General features: G+C 45.0%; 1 protein-coding gene across 3 annotated transcripts in view; it reads right to left on the reverse strand.

Annotated features, from left to right (window-relative positions):
- The window catches only part of NXNL1 (nucleoredoxin like 1), a 39882-nt gene that overhangs the window by 25111 nt on the left and 1987 nt on the right, over positions 1 to 12784 (reverse strand). The window contains exon 1 of one of the 3 annotated variants that reach the window (XM_068274468.1): positions 8311 to 8406. The exons of the other annotated variants lie outside the window; for them this stretch is intronic. The gene's annotated coding sequence lies outside the window, so the exon portion shown is untranslated. Of the gene's footprint in view, positions 1 to 8310; positions 8407 to 12784 lie in introns of those variants that run through there. 3 annotated transcript variants of the gene reach the window in all.

The raw sequence follows: 12784 nt of genomic DNA on the forward strand, positions 1-12784 counted from the left end.
GGGCTTCTTATTGGTTGATCTAGAAGCGCGACCATTTTTTTGAGTGACTCTAATTGCAAAACTGACAGTTTGTTTTTTTTGATCGCGCACCACATCTTTGACTGTTTTCCATTAGCGCATATATAATTTTATATTTGCCAGTATAGCAATTAGCAAGGGCCAGCTGTGACAGACAGGGCTGTATATGCAAGTGTCAGTGCGCCACTCAAAAAAAAACACATCACAAGAACATTAGCTCTCAAAAGAGCTGTTTTGGGGTGCTTTTCATCAACAAATATCAGCAAGGAGCTAGTTAACAAGAGCCTAACTTAGCTTTCCCTATGTCTGCAGCAACCTCTTTCCCTTCTCTCACTAATACAGCAGCACACAGAGTGAGAACATGGCTGACGCTGCTGCCTTATATGGGGGGGGGGGCTCCAAGAGGGGGTGCAGCCTGATTGGCTGTCATGTGTCTGCTGATTGTGATGTAGAGGGTCAAAGTTTAGACCAATGATGTAGTATGGGGGGGGGTCAAACCACCATAAAGTTTGCATTCGGATGTGAACCCGCGATGTCCGCACGAATAAGTTCGCGTGCAAACCGTTCGGGACTACACTAGTGTGGGTTATACTATAGTCAGACCCAGTCTGACTCGGACAGAAACTGTTACTTGTATACCCAATTTTTTTACTTTTTTAGGTAGAGAAAGAATAAAAGGAACACAGCCTAGTTATTTGTGTGCTAGGGACTGTACATACACATGTCTATCTCATCATGTCACATGTCACTTCGGTTGTGCTTTAAAAGCTGTGGCTAAAAACTTAACTGTAGCAGCCTCCTTGTTTAGCCCCCATTCCATATTCCTCCTCTGTAGTGCTTTCTATTACAGTAACCTGTGGTAGTGTTTCTTATTACAGTTTCCGCAATTATAGCAGTGTTGGCAACCTTTCACGTTATTTTTTACTGACAAATACCTAAACATTTACTGACAAAAGATTTTTTTTACTGACAAAACACCCTGTGGCGCGCGTAGCGCCGAAAAATGGGCGTGGCCACGCAACAGAATGTGGGCGTGGTCATGGGTGGGGCCAAATATACATGATTTTAATATTGCTGTGAAAGGTCTGCCAGGGAAGTTTGAGCTCTGCCATAGTGTTTCCCCCCCTTCCCCCAAAATACATGTAATCTTACAGCATTTCACCAAAAATCCACGTAATCTGGCAGAGGTTCTTCCAAAATACATTTAATCTGACAGCAGTGGTTCCCCAAAAATAGGTAGCCCCATGTCTATAGGTGTCCCCAGAATAGGTGGCCAGGGGTATAGATGTCCCCAGAACAGGTAGCCAGGGGGAGAGATGTCCCCAGAACAGGTAGCCAGGGGTATATGTGCCCAGTATATGTAGGCAGGGGTACAGGGCCGGTTCTAGACTGGCACAAATGAGGGGGCAGTCAAATGGGTAGGGGGCAACATGTTCGAGGAAATTTGCGGCGACTAAAGTGGGCATGGCAAGTAAATGCACATAATGAGAGACAGCGTTTCACCAGTAAATGCACATAAGAGACAGCCTTTCACCAGTAAATGCACATAATGACAGACAGCTTTTCACCAGTAAATGCACATAAGAGACTGCCTTTCACCAGTAAATGCACGTAATGACAGACAGCTTTTCACCAGTAAATGCACATAAGAGACTGCCTTTCACCAGTAAATGCACGTAATGAGAGACAGCTTTTCACCAGTAAATGCACGTAATGAGAGACAGCTTTTCACCAGTAAATGCACGTAATGAGAGCTAGCTTTTCACCAGTAAATGAACATAAGAGACAGCTTTTCACCAGTAAATGCACAAAATAAGAGACAGCTTTGCACCAGTAAATGCACATAATAAGAGACAGCTTTGCACCAGTAAATGCACATAATAAGAGACAGCATTTCACCAGTAAATGCACATAATAAGAGACAGCTTGTCACCAGTAAATGCACATAATGGCAAACAGCCAGTGTCCTCAGTATATGTAGCCAGCAGATATATGTGCCCAGTATATGTAGCCAGAGGTATATGTCCCCAGTATATGTAGGCAGGGTTATATGTGCCCAGTAGATGTAGCCAGGGGGTATACAGTGGAGGAAATAATTATTTGACCCCTCACTGATTTTGTAAGTTTGTCCAATGACAAAGAAATGAAAAGTCTCAGAACAGTATCATTTCAATGGTAGGTTTATTTTAACAGTGGCAGATAGCACATCAAAAGGAAAATCGAAAAAATAACCTTAAGTAAAAGATAGCAACTGATTTGCATTTCATTGAGTGAAATAAGTTTTTGAACCCTCTAACAATAAAAGACTTAATACTTAGCGGAAAAACCCTTGTTTGCAAGCACAGAGGTCAAACGCTTCTTGTAATTGATGACCAAGTTTGCACACATTTTAGGAGGAATGTTGGTCCACTCCTCTTTGCAGATCATCTCTAAATCCCTAAGGTTTCGAGGCTGTCTCTGTGCAACTCTGAGCTTGAGCTCCCTCCATAGGTTTTCTATTGGATTAAGGTCCGGAGACTGACTAGGCCACTCCATGACCTTAATGTGCTTCTTCTTGAGCCACTCCTTTGTTGCCTTTGCTGTATGTTTTGGGTCATTGTCGTGCTGGAACACCCATCCACGACCCATTTTCAGTTTCCTGGCAGAGGGAAGGAGGTTGTCGTTCAGGATTTCACGATACATGGCTCCGTCCATTTTCCCGTTAATGCGATTAAGTTGTCCTGTGCCCTTAGCAGAAAAACACCCCCAAAGCAAAATGTTTCCACCCCCATGCTTGACGGTGGGGACGGTGTTTTGGGGGTCATAGGCAGCATTTTTCTTCCTCCAAACACAGCGAGTTGAGTTAATGCCAAAGAGCTCTATTTTGGTCTCATCAGACCACAGCACCTTCTCCCAGTCACTCACAGAATCATTCAGGTGTTCATTGGCAAACTTCAGACAGGCCTGCACATGTGCCTTCTTGAGCAGGGGGACCTTGCGAGCCCTGCAGGATTTTAATCCATTGCGGTGTAATGTGTTTCCAATGGTTTTCTTGGTGACTGTGGTCCCTGCTAATTTGAGGTCATTCACTAACTCTTCCCGTGTAGTTCTAGGATGCTTTTTCACCTTTCTCAGAACCATTGACAACCCACGAGGTGAGATCTTGCGTGGAGCCCCAGAGCAAGGTCGATTGATGGTCATTTTGTGCTCCTTCCATTTTCGAACAATCGCACCAACAGTTGTCACCTTCTCTCCCAGCTTCTTGCTAATGGTTTTGTAGCCCATTCCAGCCTTGTGCAGGTCTACAATTTTGTCTCTGACATCCTTGGACAGCTCTTTGGTCTTTCCTATGTTGGAGAGTTTGGAGTCTGCTTGATTGATTGATTCTGTGGACAGGTGTCTTTTATACAGGTGACTAGTTAAGACAGGTGTCCTTAATGAGGGTGACTAATTGAGTAGAAGTGTCTAACCACTCTGTGGGAGCCAGAACTCTTAATGGTTGGTAGGGGTTCAAAAACTTATTTCACTCAATGAAATGCAAATCAGTTGCTATCTTTTATTTAAGGTTATTTTTTCGATTTTCCTTTTGATGTGCTATCTGCCACTGTTAATAAACCTACCATTGAAACGATACTGTTCTGAGACTTTTCATTTCTTTGTCATTGGACAAACTTACAAAATCAGTGAGGAGTCAAATAATTATTTCCTCCACTGTATGTGCCCAGTAGATGTATCCAGGGTTATATGTGCCCACTAGATGTATCCAGGGTTATATGTGCCCAGTAGATGTAGCCAGATGTATATGTGCCCAGTAGATGTAGCCAGATGTATATGTGCCCAGTAGATGTAGCCAGAGGTATATATGTGCCCAGTAGATGTAGCCAGATGTATATGTGCCCAGTAGATGTAGCCAGATGTATATGTCCCCAGTAGATGTAGCCAGATGTATATGTGCCCAGTAGATGTAGCCAGAGGTATATATGTGCCCAGTAGATGTAGCCAGATGTATATGTGCCCAGTAGATGTAGCCAGATGTATATGTGCCCAGTAGATGTAGCCAGATGTGTATGTGCCCAGTAGATGTAGCCAGATGTAGCCAAATGTATATGCCCCCAGTAGATGTAGCCAGATGTATATGTGCCCAGTAGATGTAGCCAGATGTATATGTGCCCAGTAGATGTAGCCAGAGGTATATGTGCCCAGTAGATGTAGCCAGAGGTATATGTGCCCAGTAGATGTAGCCAGGATTATATGTGCCCAGTAGATGTAGTCAGGGTTATATGTGCCCAGTAGATGTAGCCAGATGTACTGTATATGTGCCCAGTAGATGTAGCCAGAGGTATATATGTGCCCAGTAGATGTAGCCAGATGTATATGTGCCCAGTAGATGTAGCCAGATGTATATGTGCCCAGTAGATGTAGCCAGATGTATATGTGCCCAGTAGATGTAGCCAGAGGTATATGTGCCCAGTAGATGTAGCCAGAGGTATATATGTGCCCAGTAGATGTAGCCAGATGTATATGTGCCCAGTAGATGTAGCCAGATGTATATGTGCCCAGTAGATGTAGCCAGATGTATATGTCCCCAGTAGATGTAGCCAGATGTATATGTGCCCAGTAGATGTAGCCAGATGTATATGTGCCCAGTAGATGTAGCCAGAGGTATATGTGCCCAGTAGATGTAGCCAGAGGTATATGTGCCCAGTAGATGTAGCCAGAGGTATATGTGCCCAGTAGATGTAGCCAGAGGTATATATGTGCCCAGTAGATGTAGCCAGATGTATATGTGCCCAGTAGATGTAGCCAGGGTTATATGTGCCCAGTAGATGTAGCCAGATGTATATGTGCCCAGTAGATGTAGCCAGATGTATATGTCCCCAGTAGATGTAGCCAGATGTATATGTGCCCAGTAGATGTAGCCAGATGTATATGTGCCCAGTAGATGTAGCCAGAGGTATATGTGCCCAGTAGATGTAGCCAGAGGTATATATGTGCCCAGTAGATGTAGCCAGATGTATATGTGCCCAGTAGATGTAGCCAGGGTTATATGTGCCCAGTAGATGTAGCCAGATGTATATGTGCCCAGTAGATGTAGCCAGATGTATATGTGCCCAGTAGATGTAGCCAGGGTTATATGTGCCCAGTAGATGTAGCCAGATGTATATGTCCCCAGTAGATGTAGCCAGATGTATATGTGCCCAGTAGATGTAGCCAGATGTATATGTGCCCAGTAGATGTAGCCAGAGGTATATGTGCCCAGTAGATGTAGCCAGGATTATATGTGCCCAGTAGATGTAGTCAGGGTTATATGTGCCCAGTAGATGTAGCCAGATGTACTGTATATGTGCCCAGTAGATGTAGCCAGATGTATATGTGCCCAGTAGATGTAGCCAGATGTATATGTGCCCAGTAGATGTAGCCAGATGTATATGTGCCCAGTAGATGTAGCCAGATGTATTTGTCCCTAGTAGATGTAGCCAGGGTTATATGTGCCCAGCCCAGTAGATGTAGCCAGATGCAGGGGCAAACGCAGGATTTTTAAGGGGGGGGGTTCCTGAAAGGTCCAGAAGCACGTATGTCCCGAGTGCTTCCGAATACAGGTGGCTCCATACTGCCCATGCACAAAAGTGCGCTGGTGTATTCCGGAGCTGCCTATCTTTGGAAGTACTCAAGGACCCTAGTGTTTCTGAGGGCTTCTGGTAGCAGCAAATGTGAACGGGGTACAGCGCTGGCACAACTCCCCGAGAGAGGAATGGGAGATAGACTTAGTTTGGACAATTCAGTGGAATATGCTACATAGTTTCACATAGCGCAAGCGATACCCATATGATGCAGGGATATATGCATCTGCGGAAGATGTCGGCGCTACATAAATACTAAATAATAATATTTTGCCTCACCAGGATTGCACTTTTATTTAGCTTTCCTGTAAGACAAGAACACACAGTCAGCTCTAGGGGAAGAGGGAAACAAAGGTGAATGAGGGAGGCTGGTGCACACCAAGAGTGCTTCTGAGCGTTTTTCAAATCAACAGTGATTTGAAAAGCGCTTGGCTAATGTTACCCTATGTGGGTGTTCCCACAGCAGCGTTGTGATTTTTTCAAAATCGCAGGTATACTGCATGTAGCATGTTTTTGAGCAATTCATTCAAAAATCGCTCTGAAAATCACTTCACAAAATTACACTCACAAATTGCTAGCGATTGCTATTGTCATTTTGGCGTTGCACTAGCCCAGAGAGAGGAGTGGAGAATATGAGAATAGCCTGAGATGGAGCAGAGAACTTATCTGTATTGAAGTCCCACATCACACAGGCTACTTGCCTGTAATCTGACTCCTGTCCCTGTCAGTCTCTCACACAAGTCAGAAAGAAGCCCTCCTGGAGTCTAGGGACTGTCAAAAACTTTTCAGCTTGTTATCCACACCTTATCCACACATGCAGTCATTATAACAATGGGGAGAGACCAGACAGATGTTTGCCCACAGACCCTGAGTCCAGGCAAGCTCTGCATCATGCTGTGCATATTTACCAGCTTGCCTGCACTCTAATTTCATCATGTCTGACACTTCTGTGCTGTGGAGAGTCCAGGACTCCATAATCAACATTCTCTCACTGCAGGCTGCATCTTCTTGTGAGGGTTGTGAGGGAAGATCGGCTGCCTCTCTCATTCTATTAGCTGGAGGGAAGCACCAGAAGTAAGAAGGGAGGGAGAATGAGGCTGTTTATATTATGCAGGCTTCCCTGGCTGAATACACAGCTCAGTGCAGGGGGGAGGTTCCAGACACCCGGAATAGCCCCCTGAGTTCGCCAGTGAGATGTACAGTATATGTGCCCAGTAGATGTAGCCAGGATTATATGTGCCCAGTAGATGTAGCCAGATGTATATGTGCCCAGTAGATGTAGCCAGATGTATATGTGCCCAGTAGATGTAGCCAGATGTATATGTCCCCAGTAGATGTAGCCAGATGTATATGTGCCCAGTAGATGTAGCCAGATGTATATGTCCCCAGTAGATGTAGCCAGATGTATATGTGCCCAGTAGATGTAGCCAGATGTATATGTGCCCAGTAGATGTAGCCAGATGTATATGTGCCCAGTAGATGTAGCCAGATGTATATGTGCCCAGTAGATGTAGCCAGGGTTATATGTGCCCAGTAGATGTAGCCAGATGTATATGTGCCCAGTAGATGTAGCCAGAGGTATATGTGCCCAGTAGATGTAGCCAGAGGTATATGTGCCCACTGCCCAGTAGACGAGTGGCTGGCAGTGGCAGGCGGCAGCGAGCGGAACTTACCTGCGTCTTCTCTCGTCGCCGGCGCGGGATGATTTGCTGCTACTCTGGTCTGGTCCAGACCAGAGCAGCAGAACTTCCGGCGCAGGAGCAAGATGGAAGGTAAGTCCCGCCCGCTGCCAAACGCCACTGCCAGCCACTCGTCGGAGGGGGACAGTCAGCAAGGGAGGGAGAGCACTAAGGTGAGAGAAGGGGGGGGGGGAGATTGCCCCCTTTTCCACCGCTGCCCACAGCTCTTCCTCCACTGCGCTGCTGTCCTGCAACAGAGCGGGCGGCCGATCGGCCGCCCTTTTACGGACGCTGCTGAATTCCTTACGGAATTCACGGGCAGCTTAATTTGTATACAAATTTACAGGCTGGCCGTAAATTTACGGGCGGTTGGCAACACTGAATTATAGTACGCCCCTATACTAGGGCTCTTTATTACACCACCTCACTATCATACTATTTTTATAACTGCGCTCCTTATTATACGGAACCCCAATTTAGCCCTTCTTTTCATAGAGAAACCAAGGAGGTACTTTTTCACCCGGCAACTGAGGCCAGTCTCACCGGAGGGAGAAATGCCAGGGAACCCCTGCAATGTCCTCAAGGAACCCTGTTTGAGAAACACAGATACAGCGTATACAGGTATAATGCATATGTTGTATTGTAATAGTAATTCAGCATTAAAACAAGCAAACAAGACTCCAACCCGTGTGACCTATTTCAAAACATGTTTAAATTGAAATTCAAGCAAACAATGCATATAAATCCATAAACCAGTATAAAGAACAATAATGACATGCAACGTGCAATCACTCATCACATTTGAATTTGAGGTAAGTCCTGAGGTAGTCTATGATTGGCTGTTGCGAGTGTGACACTTTGCAGTTTTCAGCACTGCCCTTTTAAAGTAAACCCTGTAGCTTTGTCCCGAGCCTGTTCCGTATGTGTATTGTCTGCTGATTTGTTTATATGTGATGTATATTAGCCCCTTTTCTCTCATGGACTGTAAGGAGTGATAGTGTAGAACCACCTACCTTCTAGAGAATTCCAGAACACATAACTGCTTTATTAGGAAAGAAAAAAAAAGCAATTAGCTCATTGTTAGTCGGGTCTGAGAATGCTGTAGAGGATTTAGAAAGTGGCCCTATAAATAGAGCAGATCTGCAGCAAAGGATTCTGGGTGTATAATCCGCTTATGTCAGTATCTAAAGTCATCAGATGTTACCTTCAGCTCTTGCTCTTCATTTTTTGCTGGTTTATGGCAAATTAAAGCAAACCCAAAGTGAAAATAAAGTTATGATAATGATACAGTATAATGAATTGTATGTGTAGTATAGCTAAGAAATAAAACATTAGTAGAAAAGAAAATAGTCTCATAGTGTTTCCAGTACAAGAACAGTTAAGAATCTTCAGTTGTTACCTATGCAAAAGAGCTCCTTTGAGCTCTTAGACCTAACTTGCTTCTAGGACAGTCCTGTTTTCTGAAGCACTTATCTCAACCTGACTCTCACTGTTTCTTGTTTTTTTAAGGTTTTACAGCAGGAAAGTTCAAAGGGCCATTAGCTCTGCTCTGTTTCATAGTTTAAATTATAGAGTGTGGTTTGCAAACTGCAAATATGACAGAATAATGCAATCTTATATTAAAAAAAACGATATACCTAAAAATAAAAATATGGGACTCTTTTCTTAGCTACTAATGTTCTATCCATTATCTGTACTACACATACAATTCTTTATATCATAATTTTTTTTACACTTCAGTGTCACTTTAAGTCTAACTTTGAGGGTCATTTCACACTGAAGTGGTGCGGTGCAGTAAACTTACCCCACCCCACCGCAGCCTAATGAAAGTCTACGGGGGAGTTCACACTCCTCACGTTCCGGTACGCTACACCAGAAGTGCCTTATCTAAGGCACTTCCATAGCTACATTACCGTGCGGCTCCTGCAGCGACCTGCGACGGACCGGAAGTCGTGTAAGTCTATGGAGACACGCGTTTATTTAAAAAAAAAAGCCACCGTTTTCAGCGTTGTGCATGTGCGGAAGCGTATTTTAACAATATGCTTCTTCGCACATCATCGATTGCCAAACAGGAAGTGAGCATCACTTCCTGCTTGGCCGGATGCCAGGCGGGGATTACCACATGCTAACGCGGTAATCCCCGAAAACCTGTTTTTGGTGGTGCGGCCACCGCACCGCCAATCTGCAGCGTGAAGCCTACAGATTTATATCTTTAAACTGTACAGCAGGTTAAATCCTAACTTCCAAAAAATAAATATATTGTATAGCTTAATAAGCAGTGTGCCTTAATTGCCAAAACAAGAATGGCTTAATGGGGAGACTTGTACATAGCTCCCAACTGTCCCTCTTTTGGAGGGACAGTCCCTCTTTGGGAACCAGATCCCTCTGTCCTCTTTCTTCCTCATTTGTCCCTCTTTCAGGACTAATGTACAGATTTATGTAAATAAATGTATTTTGCCACAGAATTTTTTGTAAAAATGTTAACCCCCCATTCACACTTGCTGATCGCAAAACGCTAGCGATTGGTAGCGTTTTGCTCTGCTGTTTTATGTTGATTAACGCCAAAAAAAATCACCATTCACACCTGGCGATTTTTTAGCGAACACGTTTTTGCGCTTCTATAGCACTGAAACGCAATCGCCGGGAAATCGCCTGAAAATGGTGCAGGTTACGCGTTTGCGTTTAGTGTTTTTGGGCGATTTGCGGTGAGTGCGGGTAGTGCAAATCGCTCAAATGAGAACTTTTATCACCCTAGCGCTTTGAAAAGCGCTAGCGTTTGAGCGTTTTGCCGAAATCGCCGGCAAAACACTCAAGTGTGAATGGGCCCTTAATTGACTCTTATTTTCAAATGTTATTGTGAAAAAAAAAAACTAAAACTGCCCATACATGGTACAATTTTTCTTTTTTTTTTCGATTAGATCATTTAGTTTGATTATTCTGTTAGATCGAATATAAAGATTTTTCCAACATGTCTGATCGGATTTTTATAGAAAAAAATTGGATAATTGTTGGATAATTGTTCATTTTTCTTGATCGAAAAAAGGTTCTTTTCAACTTTCATTCCATTTGATCGTTATAGTTGAAAAAAAACAGGAAAATCAAACGTTTTTATTGTACCGTGTATGGGTACCATAAGGATGATAGGAAGGGCCAGTGTGGTCTGAATGATAAAACTACGTATTGCTTATTCATTCTTTGTGATATGTGTGGCTGAGGTGTGGCAGGGGCGTGTCTTAAAGTGTCTCAAAAAGTTGGAGGTATGCTTGTACATAGAACCAAAGTATAAAGAACTCTAGATTCCTATAGAAAACATCACTATCACATTGTTAGAAAGGGGCGATGATTGGTTTCACATTTCACCGGCTGCACAAAAGGGCGTGTTATAATTATTATTTACTGTATTTATAAAGCGCCAACATACGCAGCACTGCGCAATAGATAAATGGGTTAACTTACAAGGAGTATTCTCATTCGTCCACCACTCAGTGGATCAAGGAGAGTCCTCCCTGGGGAGAGAAGATTCCCATTGGTCTGTTACAATCCTACGGGGAGACCCAGGCTGCAGTCAGGGCTCCAATCCTGCGCTTCTCCCCTGTGGTGGACAGGAGTGGTGGCAGCAGCAGCGGGGATGGAACTGAATGTGACAGAAAACATGTGAGGAAAGAGGCCAGCCTAGTGAGAAGGACACTGTCCGCTCTCATATGTTTTCATTGATTCTGTTGGCAATCGGATCCCATTGCTTTTTATAGGATCCGTCTGCATGTCTGAAGATGAATTTTTTTATGGCAGTGTTCAACCAGCCTAAGAGTCACTTTCGCAGGAGTCACCATTCTCCTTCCAGGCAATTAGGGAAATTTGGGCTTCACATAGATCACAACACTAATTATGGCAACAGCAGTACCGAGTGGACAATTTGGGCATAGGTGGCAATGAGTGTTGTTAAAGCACCAAAAGCGGAAGAGAGGGATCTATTGGCTGCCCATACACTGCACACAGATTTTGAATCCATTTCAGCATGAAATCAATTTATCACCTGTGGAACCGCTGCTCAGGGCCGGGCCGAGGCATAGGCTGGAGAGGCTCCAGCCTCGGGGCACAGTGTAGGAGGGGGCGCACAATTCATTCAGCTGTCATTCCTAATTGTGTATGAAGCAGAAAGAAATAAGAAAAGGGGATACATAGCAGTGACTGCAAGCCAGATAACTAGATATTAAGGTGTTGGGGAGGTTGTGGGCCCTGTGGCCCTCTTAGTCTAATAGCAATCAGTGTGTGACAGCTGGGGTGGGAGGGATGGAGGGGCGCACTTTGGTGTCTCAGCCTTGGGTGCTGGCGGACCTTGTCCCTGCTCTGCCGCTGCTGCCGCCTGCCTCGCCACCCCAAGGCCTCCCCCCATTTGGGCTCCCCCGGCCAGCAGCAGTAGTCTCACCTGTCCGCTAGCGTGGGTCCCTGGGTCAGTGCTGTCACTTCTTCCCGGCGTCTTCCATCGTGTCCTCTTCACTACCGGTCCCATCCTGGGACAAGCCGAAGTTCAAGCAGTAGAGGGAGCTCTACTGTTTGAACATCGGCTAGCCACAGGACAGGACAGGAAGTGAAGAAGAGGACATGGAGAAGAAGGCTAGCCAGAAGAAGTCACAGAACGGACCCCGGGACCCACGCCAGCTGGACTGGTGAGATTATTGCTGCTGCTTTGCTGCGTCTATCGTCGTGCAATCAAACACCGCTAGCATCGGGCTCCTGACCCGCCTGCGATCAAGCTAAATTTTCCATCTGGACCGATCGACTGAATCAACCGATGTCAGATGGAAATCGGTCGATCAGTCAACATTTGCATTGGCGATTTCACAGCAGATTCAATCACAATGATCGAATCTGCTGTGCATAGACGGGAAGTCGAGCTAGTGTGTGGGACAGAAGGGAGCTATGGGTTTACTATGTCGAGATTCTATGTATCAGAATTTGCTATACTTTGTATATTTATGCAGGTGCATGGCTGGGACCTGGGGACTGAGTTTACTATAGCCAGCAGTTTAGTATAATGAAATTCTAGCAGCGTCACCCAAATACCCTAAGCGCCCTGATGTACACTATTCCAGGAGCACAAGGCCAAATACAATTACAAGCCCTGCTCCAATGTCCCTGCATACCACAAATAATTCATGAGCAAAGGGCATGTTTTCATAATTCAAACCACACTGGTACTTTTTATCACCGTTTTCCTTTATATTAACCTCCTTAGCGGTATGCCCGACATTGTGTCCCCAGTATAAATTTAACAGATCACATGCCTGTAAAACCTTTAGCTAGCACTAGGCTAGCTAGTACAGGTGGCCGGCACCCCCCGATCGCTGCTGATCCACCCCGATCCCCTTGCTAATACATTACCCAGCCTCTCTATGGGGAGGATCGGGTTTGTGCATGACGTCATGTGCGATCCTCCCCATAGAGAGACCGGAGCTGTGTGGGGTGGCTGCTCCGATCGCTGGTTCC

This window comes from Hyperolius riggenbachi, chromosome 3 (genome assembly GCF_040937935.1).
Source record: "Hyperolius riggenbachi isolate aHypRig1 chromosome 3, aHypRig1.pri, whole genome shotgun sequence".
In the NCBI taxonomy this organism is placed as follows: domain Eukaryota; kingdom Metazoa; phylum Chordata; class Amphibia; order Anura; family Hyperoliidae; genus Hyperolius; species Hyperolius riggenbachi.